This window comes from Anolis carolinensis, chromosome 5, assembly GCF_035594765.1.
Source record: "Anolis carolinensis isolate JA03-04 chromosome 5, rAnoCar3.1.pri, whole genome shotgun sequence".
In the NCBI taxonomy this organism is placed as follows: Eukaryota; Metazoa; Chordata; class Lepidosauria; order Squamata; family Dactyloidae; genus Anolis; species Anolis carolinensis.
In genome coordinates, this window is record NC_085845.1 from 56348094 (window position 1) to 56361162 (window position 13069).

The window sequence follows — 13069 nt, forward strand, 5'->3', positions numbered from 1 at the left end:
GGCTTGTTCTTGGACTTACAGCTCTTCTGATGTCTGTGGTGGAATATCCATCGGCCTGTAGAGCCCAGTTTAGGTGGTTTAGGTCACTTGGAGGAAGTGAGGTTCGCAGATTCTTTGTGTACGGTCTGTCAGGGCTTTGATTGTGCTTCTTTTTTTTGACTTGGGTAATGGTTGGAGGTTTTATGAACGTATCTATCTCTGTGTGTAGGTTTTCTGTAAACTGTGTGGCCCAATTGTTGATTGGGTTTGCAGATGACCAGAACATCTAAAAATGGCAGTTTTCCTTCCTTTTCTTTTTCCATGGTGAATTGGATGTTTGGGTGGATGCTGTTGAGGTGGTCCAGGAACTTGCTGAGTTTCTCTTCCCTATGGCTCCAAATGGTGAAGGTGTCATCAACATATCTGAACCATACAGTTGGCTTTTTTGGCGCTGTTTCTAGGGCTTGTTTTTCAAAGTGTTCCATATAGAAATTTGCTACTACTGAGCTGAGAGGGCTCCCCATGGCCATTCCATCTTTCTGTTCATAATATCAGATCTCTTGGCTAGTTCAATTGACAAAACACATTAGGAGTTGTGGATGTCACATTCTATATCCAAATCTCCAAGAAGAACTAGATCCAAAGATTGTTGCTCAATGAATACCAGATATAGAAGTTCAGAAAGATATTGCTACCCTCAGTAAAGCCAGTTCACTGAAAAGGGCTAAGCCCTTTTAAGCATGCTTTTCAAACAGCCCAATATCTAAAGACAGAAATGCCTATATACCTCAGGAGGGTATTTACCAGAACAGGCCCGGCCCAACACGGGACGCTAGCCACGCCTTTGCGTTGGGCACCATGTTCCCAGGGGCGCTATCAAGCCCCTGGGAGGCGGGGCCACACCTGGCCCCGCCTCTGGTGCCCTGGCCCTGCCTCCCGCACTGCAGGAGGTGTGGCCAAGCAATGCAGGAGGCGGGGCCAAGTCTGGCCCCATCTTCCGTGGCGCCTGCCGCAGTCTGGCTGGTACAGGGTGCCCGCCGTGGGAGGCGGGGCTGGCCACGCCTCCCGCAGCAGGCACCCTGTCCCAGCCAGGTTGTGGCGGGAGTCCTTCCAGGCCACAGCCTAGAAGGACTCCCACCGCAGCCTGCCTGGGACAGGACACGCGGGGTAGGAGGCAGGGCTAGAGCTGGTTACGCCTCCCACCCCATGCACCCTGTCTCAGCCAGGCTGTGGCAGGAGTCCAGTCGTTCCAGGCCATGGCTGAACCTTCGCCATGGCCTGGAAGGACTGGATTCCCACTGCAGCCTGGCTGGGACAGGGTGCACGGGGTGGGAGGCGTGGCCAGCTCTGGCCCCGCCTCCCGCCCTGTGCACCCTGGCCACCCACACCGCGTACCCCTGCAAATTTTGCGTACCCCTGCAAATTTCCTTGGGCCGGTCCTGTACCAGAACTCTTTTGAACAGCTGGACACAATGGTCAGACATGGAAGGTTTAACCAAGTCCCATATAATGAGTGATTTTGTATCTGTGGAGTGGCAGAGGTAGAAAATTTCACACGTGTACTGTTTAGCTGTAACTTTTATAAGAAAGAGAGAAACCAATACCTTTGTTATGACGACATTATACAAAAGACACTTGAATCCTTATATTAAAATTGCATTTGTATTGGCTGGCCAGAATGCTAAAACAACATACAAAATGGATCTTTTTATGTTTAAAGCAACTCAGTTGAGAAATGCATATTTGGAGTCAATTGGGGTGATTCAGATATTTGATCTGGATCAGGATCTTAATCTTTGTTAACAGCTTGCTTATTTTAATTTTGATTGTAATGTGGATTGCTGTAAGTGTATGTGTTAAATGTGTTTGTTAAATGTTTTGATTATGTTTTTATGTCTGTTTTAATTTTAATAATTTTATTCATGTCTTGTGTTTTATGCCCAAGGCACTGCACAGGTACTGTTTGTAAGCCGCCTTGAGTCCCCCTTGGGGAAGAGAAAGGTAGAATATAAATATTGCAAATAAATAAATAAATGATGCAGCCGATGGGCTCATTCATCAAATGTATTGAGTATATGAGCAAAATGGATCTATCTATTGGTTTGAAACTAGGTGAGTATATGTTGTTGTTTTTTTACCTTATATGGGCAAATAAAAATGACTTAAGCAGGCTGAAAGTAGTTGACCAGATTATTTTACCTTATATGGGCAAACATTGATCTATCATCAGGTTGAAACTAGTTGACCAGATTATTTTACCTTATAGGGGTAAAAATAGACCTAACCATTGGGTTGCTATAAATAGAGACAACCCATTGTACTACATCACAGTTGAATGCAGTGTCAATGGCCATTGTTAGACTTCACAGATTTTTATATAAAGGAAAGCACTGCAAGTCTGAACCCTTAAGCTCTGAAAAGCCCATCAAGAACAGGTGGTGCTCCGCTGCAAAGAGCTTGAAAGACAGAATCACCATCTGAAATGGCAAGATTCACACGCAGCCGGAGCAGGAGCCTCAGTCGCCGCCGTCGTAGGCGGCGACATGGAGGTAGAGGTGGAAGGAGGAAAAGAGGACGCCATGGGAGAAGAAGGAAGGGTAAAGTCATTTTTCTTAAAGATTTTGAATATATCACCTTCCATGTAGTAGTTGGTGCTTTCTAACAGACCTTTTTTCTCTTATTCTTGCCTAGGCCATAAAGGTCACAGGAGGAGGAGGAGGGGAAGAGGCCACAAAGATTAAACTCCATAGTCTCCGACATGCTTCCCTCCTGGCACTCATGGCTTTTGTACACCTGCCAACAAGAATGACACAAACCTTCTGAAGAGTAACACCCAAGATGACCTACCCAGAATCGAGGAGGCTGAAACAATTTGAGCAATACCACCTGTCAATAAACACTGGACATTTTATTTGGTTGTCTCTTACTATAAAGAGAATAGTTGAAAAATAAATTATTTCCTTCAGAGGAAGGGAAGTAGAATGACAGAATCTTACACATATAACTACCAAACATAAGAGTTCAGTGGGGAATTACTTCATGGGTTACCATGATATAATCCCATGTTGGGTGTCAGTGCTGTGGAACTCAGTGAATCTGAAAGCTGACCAGACCTGAATGGATTCTTTCAAATATCTGCAGCACATGTTCCTTCTTCCATATAAAAATGTCAATTTTTATTCTGACAAGGATTGACTCTAGCTTTCTATATAGCTATGTGGGATACAGAGCATTTTTATTATATCACAGGGACATTTTTAATTTGACAAGGCCTGACTTATGTTATCAGTCATAGGGATGGTGTATATATGTATATATAAGCCTATCTATCATATTTCATCACAATGAAGTTGATCTGAAGCATCATAAAACTTTCTTAGACATGAAGCCAGATTTCAAAACAGATAATATCAGCACTTTAAGCCATAAGCAGCCAGGTGGTGATCCGACTGCTAAAAACCCAGAGAGAGAGCATGCCAATAGACGGTCAGATTTGACCTTAACCAAGACCAAAAATGTGAACCATTGCCACCCTGGAAGACAAATAGTTTAATATCTCAGCTTTTTCTTAGAATTAAAACCCTAAGTGCCTCACACCTAAAAAGCTATACAAGATTCCATAAAAGGAAGAGAAGGCTCTATCATGGCAGAAAGTGAAGTAATTATTTTAATACACATTTTCTGTACTTTGGGGTGTTAAATGGTAGCTTTCCCAATAAAGAACTCAGTCTAATTGGCCAACATCTCACAAAGCCATTGTTAGGCAGGAGCTATGGTTGACATAAAACGTGGATGCTAGATCAGGGTATGACACAGCTTTAAGTGATGGAAAATACTTTTGAGCGTTGCCATAATAACTTTAAGTGGAGAAAGAGGTAGCAGCATAGAAAATTCAAATTACCTTTAAGGAAGAGGCTTAATGCTATTGATATAATAAACATCACCAAGCAAATATTGTCTGAATATTATACTCCTTGTTGTATTTGGCCTTTCTCACTACTATTTTAGAAACAGTGAAGAGAAATATATTGCAGTAGTGCTAAAACACATGAGGCCAAGTGCTTTGGAAAATGTCTTCAGTTTCAAAAAAGGGATTTCCATCTAACTCTGGAATAGGGGAGTTGCTTTTGTTTAAGCAAAAACATAACCTTGATGTACCTTCTTTCATTGTTGCTTTGACCTGACCAGCATTCCAAAGACCTGTCATTGGAACAAAGTAGTGACATTCTATGGTTCCGTGATAGGATATCATTGTTTTAATGCGAGTAGAGGGGCAAGAAAGAACAATCTTTATTGGTATAGAAAGTATGGACGTTCAAGTCTCTGTCAACTTATGACGACAACATCCATTTCACAGGTATTTATTAGGTAAAGTAGACTTACCATTGTTTTCCTCTGAAATATGGCCAACAGCACATGAGATTCCCAGGTGATCTCCCTTCCCACTACTTATAAACAGGTCTGACCTTTTAAGGTTTGAAACTTATAAGTGATTTTGTTCTTGAAAAAAAGTTGATCTTAAGGTAAAGCATTATACTGGCAGCAGGTGACATTGTACTACTGTGTTCAGTTACAATGAATAAACATTTGTGGATTGCATAGGGATTGGGCTTAATGGGCAGGGGTGGTTTTCTTTATGCTTCTTTTTGCACATGTCATGTTCTGTATATTTATGCACCAATCCTTCAGGGGAAAGAACAAAGTAGAAAAAATAACTTCTGTTTTCTAAGATGTAGAGTAAGTACAATGCCATTTCACTCAGAACTGTAATTTCAGCATGATAAATTTGTCCCACATTCTGAAACTCATGGAATTATATTTTAAACAAAAATATAAATCTTTGAATATAAAAACATCAAAAATATCAACCAAAGATTTCACCTATATAGAGCAACACCTAGCACAGTGATGGGCAACCTTTTGAGCTTGGTGTGTCAAAATTCACTTAAAAAAAGAGCATAATTCAGGTGGTGTGTCACTTCGAGAGAAAAACCATAATTTCACGATATTTATAGTTGAAATAACAAAAATGTATAATTGTAATATATAACTATTTAATAAACCAAAAACTAATTATTTAATTTTGCTGCTAAGTGACTTCGTTGTTCATCCGTCAGTCAGTTTCCTTTGTTGGTCTTGATATTATTTAACTTGTGTGGGGTGCTATGAACTAAGATAAGTGAGAGGGAGGGGGTATTCTTTAACCAACCTGCCTATTAGTGACTTTTTTGTTGCTGAATTTCATTGGCTAAATCTTCAATTGAAGGTTGGTATTTTGTACACTTCAAGCCCAAGCATGTGTTACTAACTTCATTTGTCAATCTGTTTCTTTTGTTGTTCTCACAAAAGTACATAGGGTTAAAAATTGTGATCAAAGCTATTGCTATATTTTTTGGGGTGTTAAAAGTGTCTGGTAATCGGTTCCAGGCACTCCAAATTTCCTGTTGATAGTGGCACTCCTCTTGATTCTTCATGTGGCACATTTCAGATTCTCAGGCTTTGACCTCCAGTCGACAGACACCTGAGCCCAGATGCTGTCTTGAAATTCTGCAAGTTGCATCTCCAAATCATCAATTTGCATCCATTGGAAACCATTTCATTCCAAACTACTGTAAACTACTTCATCAGTATGCTTAATTTTCGCTTGTGAAGGGGGCAAGCAGCTATGAAATTAACTATTTTTGTAACAACTGACGTTAAGTCGTTTAAGTCAGTGAATCCTGTCTTGGCACATAAAACCTCCTGATGGATAATATAATGAAAAAGCACAATCGGATGTCCAGTAGCTTCCGTAAAAAAATTGACACATCTGACTTTTTCCCCCACCATGTTTTGTGCCCCATCTGTCGTCACTGACACAACTTTAGAGATATCAATGCTTAGGCCACAAAATGTTTGTATAACAACCTAACATATTTCACTTCCTGGTGTAATTGTTGGCACTGATAGATACTAACTTTATCAGCTCTTCTCTCATTGTGAGACCATCAGCATATCGACCGATAGTGGCCAATTGAGCATGTGATGTGACATCAATAGCTTCCTCAGGAGAGATTGAAAAATATTTATAATTACTGTACTTATGTCTCTCTTTAATTGATGATGTACGTTTGTGTTCAGTCTCATTATTCGGTCTTTTATGATATTTCTACTGAGTGGTAACTCAGATATTCTCTTAATAATTGCATCTTTATTCTGCATATCATGAAATAGAACTGGTGCACATCTTAGGAGAATTTTTTTTAACAAATTCTCCCTCACTTAGTGCTTTTCCATGCTGAGCTATGGAGTGAGCAATACTCTAACTTGCAGGTGTTAAATTTGTAGAGCCTGTTACAAATTTAAGGATGGAATTAGATTAGATCTTATAAAGGTGTAGCTGCCTGGAAATGTATTCCTTCCTTTCATCCTCACTTTTTTTTCAAGAGATGGGAATGATTAGTTTCAAAATGTCTATTTATATTCTACATTCTGCTTACTACCATTTTAGTACATAGAATGCAAAATGATCTGCCATTTTTTCTATAATGCCATACATCTCAGTCCATGTCTTTTGAAAGGGTCGGCTACTGCTACTACAATAGAGTCTTGCTTATCAAACCTTCGCTTATCCAATGTTCTGGATTATCCAACGCAATCTGCCTCCCGCCCAGATCCACAGCTGTTTCTCTAGGCAGCAAGGACTGAACTTTTTATGGATTTAACTTCTGACAATATTATTACTGTAAGTTCATTCTATGCAATTCTATCTTTATTTGTAGTCAATTTGTTAGTAGCCTATGTTTTTGTAGTCAATGTTTTCAATACCTTGCAATGTTTTGGTGTTAAATTCATAAATACAGTAATTACTACATAACATTTCCATATATTGAACTGCTTTTTCTGTTGATTTGTTGTAAAACATGATGTTTTGGTGCTTAATTTGTAAAATCATAAGGTAATTTGATGTTTAATAGGCTTTTCCTTAATCCTTCCTTATTATCCAACATTTTTGCTTATCCAACGTTCTGCCAGCCCGTTTATGTTGGATAAACGAAACTCTACCACTTCCTTTACTTAACCTTGGTTTTCTATTTTCTGGGTTCTCCCTCAGGGGGGCAGTGACAGAAGATAGAATTATAAATAGCCTGTTAGCCCTGCAGGCAATTAGCGGTTAACTAGTCTAACTGACCACAAGATGGCACATGTAGCTGTCTTTTAGGAAAGGGCAAGGTTAATAAGCAGAAATAGGGGTTAATAAGGATGCATAACAGTAATAGTGGTGAAATAGAGTCTGCATTGTGCTGCAAGATTGTGTTCCTTATGTAAATTAAGATTGATGCCGCTATTTCTAATGGTGGAAAATGCCACCCATAGCACAGGCCCTCGCCTCTTCCAGCCTCCCCCTCACGTATCTCAGTAATGATGGTCAATTAGAAATCCATGACACCCCAGAAGAGTAGATTGGAAGATGGTCGCTGTGGTTATGTGGTAGCTGGTAATGGCGATCACTGCTCTGCCGTGTGGAAGTGAGGTCAATGATCCTCTAAAGGCCTAACCGGAAGTCCCAGAACGAGACTGTTGTTTTGGCCTACAATCTCCGGCACAGAGTTTCTACACTACACTATTGCAAGTGTTTTCTCCTTGGCTACTGCACCTGACCGTATAGGAGCCAAGGATGAAACATCCTTCTCGGTATGCATCTCCATACATCTCTGCATGCGGCTGCATGTGGCTGCTTGTCATCGAAAATGGCTACACGTGTAAGTGTTGACACACATGTCATATGTTTGCCATAATGGATTTAAGCAGTAGATTTGCACATACTCTCGCATTGGCTGAGCTCCTTTGATGTTGTGGGAGCCAGGGACAGGTCTCAGAAAAAACAATTAAAAAAACAATCTTCCAGTTAATACTGCAACACTTTATTATCTACCTCATTCGATTTTTAATTATACACTCCTTGCACTTTTGCCCAGTTCTCTTATTATTTTAAATCTCTGTTTTGCTCTTATGTCGTGGTTTTTCTTTAATCTCTACATCACTGTTTAAAATGGTGTTTTATATTTTGTGTAAATTTTCTCGTTGATGATGCTTGTTTTGTTTCGTATGTATTTTATCCTGTTTTACTGTGGTTATCTGGGCATGGCCCCATGTTAACCGCCCCAAGTTCCTGCGGGGAGATGGAGGCAGGGTATAAAAATAAAGTTATTATTAATATTGTTATTAACTCCTAGGTACGTAAAACTTGCTCTATTGCAGTGGTTCTTAACCTGGGTTCTCGAGATGTTGTTGGCCTTCAACTCTCAGATATCCTAACAGTTGGTAAACTGGCTGGGATTTCTGGGAGTTATAGGCCAAAACCATCTGGGGACCCCAGGTTGAGAACTACTGCTCTATTGGTTCACCATCCAGAAGTTACCTATGTCTATTGTGTTGTTTTCCAAACACCATTTTTTTTACTTTGATTTATTAATAACTAGGGAGTTGTTATTAAAATAATAATTCAATCTTCTCAGTAGCCTACATACTAGCTCAACTTGCGAATATGACAATAAAATAATGTCATCAGCATATAATAAGACATTAAGGTGTGTTTTAAGCAGCTTAGGCGTATGTACCTCTGGGTCCTTTAACTGTTCAGGTAGATCATTTACATATAAGCTAAATAACAATGGTGCTAATATACACCCTTGTCTGACCCCTTTATATGTTTCTACTCCGTTGGTCATGGCTCCTTGTATCCCAAATCACACTTTCAGGTAGATGTTAGTGTGAAGTGCTTTAATCGGTGCCAGTAGTTTGGGTTCCATATTGAGGTCAGTTAATTTCCTCCATAATATCACTCTATTTACAGTATCTAATGCTGCGCTCAAGCCTATAAAGGCAGCATACAGTTGTTTCCCTCTGCTAACATTTTTTGCAGTTACATGATTTAAAACAAAGCAATGGTCAATGGTTGATCTACTGTGACTGAAGCCAGCCTATTCTTCAACGAGGATACATTTTTCTTTTTCCTAGTACTCAGCTCTATTCAGGAGATATATTTTGGCCACAATATCAATTAAACTAATCAGCCTGTAATTATCAGGATACTTTTTGCTCCCTTTTTTTGTGTATGGGGACAACTATTGCCAACTTCCATCCAACTGGGATCTGGCAGGTGTTATTTATATGTGTAAATAAGCCTAGTAATAGAGGGGCCCACCAGTCTAGATATTTTTTAAATAACTCAGCAGATAGGTCATCTTCCCCTGGGACTTTATTGGTCTTCAAGTTGTTTATAATATATTTAATGGCCAGAGGTGTAGGGCTTCTATTGATAAATCTCTACCTGGGGACTGTGTCTCTGTAAGTTCTGGTGAAGCAAACAAGTGGGAATAGTAAATTTCCCATTCCTCTGCGGGAATAGATATATCAAATGCAAATTTCCTTTCTTTCAAAATTCCAGCTACTATGTGCCAAAAGATAGCCAAGTTATGATTCTTAGCTGATCACTCAAGCCCTGACCAAATCAAGTCACCTAGTTTCGAACTAATAGATAGATCCATTTTGCTCATATACTATAAAAAATCTGGTCAACTAGTTTCAACCAATGGTTATTTATTTATTTATTTACAACACTTCTACCCTGCCTTTCTCACCCAAAGGGACTCAAGGCGGCTTACAGAGACTGGCAAATTAGGTTCACTTTACCATATAAAGTTAAAAAATCTGGCGAACTAGTTTCAGTTGATTGAGAATTGTGATGAACATAACAAAATTAAAGTATCATTCATGTTTGTAAACAAGTAAGTTACTCTAAAATTATAAATCAATGAAATAGTTTCATAATTATATTCAAGAACAATATATCTGAACTTAACTGTGAAATTTAAATAAATTATTTCCTGATTAATCTTTTTTTTACAGATATAACACTATTTTATTTATTTATTTATTTTATAGTTATAGAGTTTTAATTGACATTGCCCTTCTACCCCTAATTTATCATCTGGTTCCTGCACTTTATCCATCATCCCTGGTCTTGCAACTGTATTGTACCAGCCCCTGCCCACCCAAGTTTATTATTGATTGCCATATCAGGCTATTGGTTGTTTGTGAATGGTTGTTTTATGTTGTTCTGTGATGTTGTTTTATAATTTTTACTGTACTATATTTTAACTATGACTGACTGGGCTGGTCCCCAAGTAAACTGTCCCGCGTCCCATTGGGGAGATGATGAGACTGAACAGAGAGGGCACCCCGCGTTCAACCTAATTTGACCTGCAGCAGGGAGTTCCACAGATCCGGAGAAAAGCCCTACTGCACCTACTATGAATGAAACGTGTGTCCCCCAACAACAGCTTATGATATGTTTCCTCACTGCCACCCTCTCTATCCCTGACTATATAATTGAATCCCTAATAAAAAGTATCATTTCATGCTAACCTCTCTGCTCACAGTGGTTATTATGTATCTTTTCTTGACTCCTGCTTGAAAATTCTTCCCTTCTCAGTGGAAACAAACCCTTCACAAAGATCCCCCTTTTCCTTCCCAAGCCGTTTGCAAGCCGATGGCTAGCCACTGGAGCCTTTTCCTTTTAAATAGCAGATGAGAAAGATCCTCAGATCCCCGTATCCGCATATCGATAAATTGGCATGAATTTCATATCATATCTTCCTGCACTAACCCTAAACATAACCACTATCCTGTCTTTTATTTCTGAGACTCCTCCACCTCGGGAATCGCCTTTATTCTTAAAACGTTGAATTTAAAAAGGACCACAGCTGATTGTCAAAGTGAAGCCTCTCTCACCGCATCGCGCTCCTCGCTGCTGAAACCTGGCTCCCGAAGTTCGGACTACTTGCCGGCCACTTAGAGGGTCATCCAGGAGTCTTCTTATGCCTCAGGCTGACTGCGGTCACCCTCAACAGCCCTTCCTGCCGACCTTAGCCAGCATGGCCACATTATGAACATTTATTGGGATTCCCCCTTTCTTTTGGACTTCATGCTTTCCTGTATGATTTATAAAACTGACCTTGGACTCTTGGGTGGGTGGGAGTGGGTGATATGATTTCTGATCTTATGAATGTACCCCTGCATGTTCCTTTCCTTTCATGTTGTGATGTATGTATTATATGATGAAATATTAAGGGTGACCGAGGTTTGACCCAAGAAGCTAGCAAACAGCTGCAGCCCAGGCGAGGAAGGTTTCCTCGCCCCAGGACTCCACCAGATACTTTTGCATGGACAATAAACCTGATGTAAAGATGTCATGATCATTGTGTTTTATTCATGATTGCTATGTTAGGGTTGACTGTTTAAGGTTATATATTTCAGCTATTCTTATACAGGAGCTGGGAGCCTCTAAGGCATGGCCAGGAAAAGGGGCGTGGCTTCACCTTGCTGGTGGAAGCCTTAGAATTCAAAATTTAGCAGTTGGAATTCGGCAGTTGGAGTTTGTCGGTTGAGCAGAGCAGTTGGTTCTGTTCAGTGAGAAAGGAGTGTGATCGAAAAAAAAGAGATTGTGGGAGGAAGTTGAGCAGCTAGAGAGTTTTAGCGGAGAAGGGCTAAAATTAAAGTTGCTGAGCCTTTAGTAGGAATAACTAAAGAGCTGAGGCTATATCCCTAAGTCAAGGAGGACTAGGGTTAACCAGTTAAACTCCCCAATCCAAGTTTGATCGGGTACAGGTCAACTAAGTTTAAAGAAGGACAGTATTCCTAACTGAAAGAAACAAGTAATATAAAGCTGATACCATACTAAGCTCAGTGAAACTATAGAGAAATCTTGCAACACTTACTGTACAGAAGTAACATCGTTCACCTCAAGATATAACATTCTTGCAACCATCAAGCTTTGTGCTATAAATAAACAAGTTACTGTTTCTTCAAATGTTGCTTATTATTTGAGCAAAGCATCTTTCAAAGGTGGTGGCAGCGACAACATTGAAAAGTGGAATACATAGAGGTAGAAGGTGAATCCTTCGCAATTTGGTGGCAGCGGTGGGATCCAAAAAGATTCCATCCCTGTCATCACACTTCTTTACACCTGAGTCTTCCCTTTCAAATCTCAGAGCAAGGCCATTTGGAAGAGGAATTGACCACTTGGTTTTTTATTAAATTCAAATTTGGGGTGGTTCGGCCTTTGGAAAGCCAAGAATCGCCCCAGCTGTCATTTCTTTTGTCAATGAACTAACCGGATCCATTGAGAAACAAACTTGCTCAGCCTTTGAGTAACCGGAATCTGGCAAGCCTGCCAGACAAATATGTATATTTGCACCCTGGAAATAATCAGTGGTTGCTTTGAGGGCTTATCCCAAGCTATCAGCATCCACCCTTGCATATCGGACCCATTGAATCATTCACAAATCCTCTCAGCCATTCCTTGTTTACGGCTCAGCTCACCTCTCGCCCCTGATTGGCGGAGGAGCCGAAGTGCTATTAGCCTTCTGACTGGACAGGGCTTCGCTCCGCTCCCCCGATGGCCAATCAGCATGAATCCGGGTGGGAGAGGCATGACGGGGAATTCAAACTTCGCCGCCCTGTTTTCTGTACTATAAGGGTTACTGCTCTGTATTGCAATACATGTCTTCTCGGCAAGTGATTGCGGTTGGCATCCTTTTCAGCTGAATCGAATAAAGATCAACTTGGTTCTCTTTCTTCAGTCTACTGGTGAGGATTGTTGGGGATGGGGAAACTCTGATTCACAGCGGCACTTTCCTGCTCGCCAGGATCAACGGACCTGCCTGGAGAGCCTCAGGTCCGCCTCATTGAGGAGGGGACCCCCAAATATTAGCTCGACATCAATGAGACAGGATACAAAAATAAAGTTGTTGTTGTTGTTATTACAAACCTGTAAATATTGTTGTAGAAATTGAAACTACCTTATTTAGAATTTTAAAATGCAAAATTGTTCACATGGAAAGCCGAGATAGTGACACCTTTTCTCTCAGATGATTCGATGTACAAAAAATTGGTTTCATGCACATAATTGTTTAAAATATTGCATAAAATTGCCTTCAGACCAGTGGTTCCCAATCTATGTACTGTGGCCCATCAGTGGGCTGCAAGAACGAAAATCTGGTCCACGAACCCCCTTCCTCTTTATTTATTTTTATTAATTTTATTT

At 40.3% G+C, this 13069-nt stretch overlaps 1 long non-coding RNA gene across 1 annotated transcript; it reads left to right on the forward strand.

Annotated features, from left to right (window-relative positions):
- The first annotated feature begins 1389 nt into the window (after positions 1-1389).
- Positions 1390-2890, forward strand: LOC103280152 (uncharacterized). Its single transcript, XR_507198.3, has 2 exons — positions 1390-2576; positions 2671-2890. It is a non-coding gene; the product is annotated as an uncharacterized LOC103280152 (long non-coding RNA).
- Positions 2891-13069: the final 10179 nt, after the last annotated feature.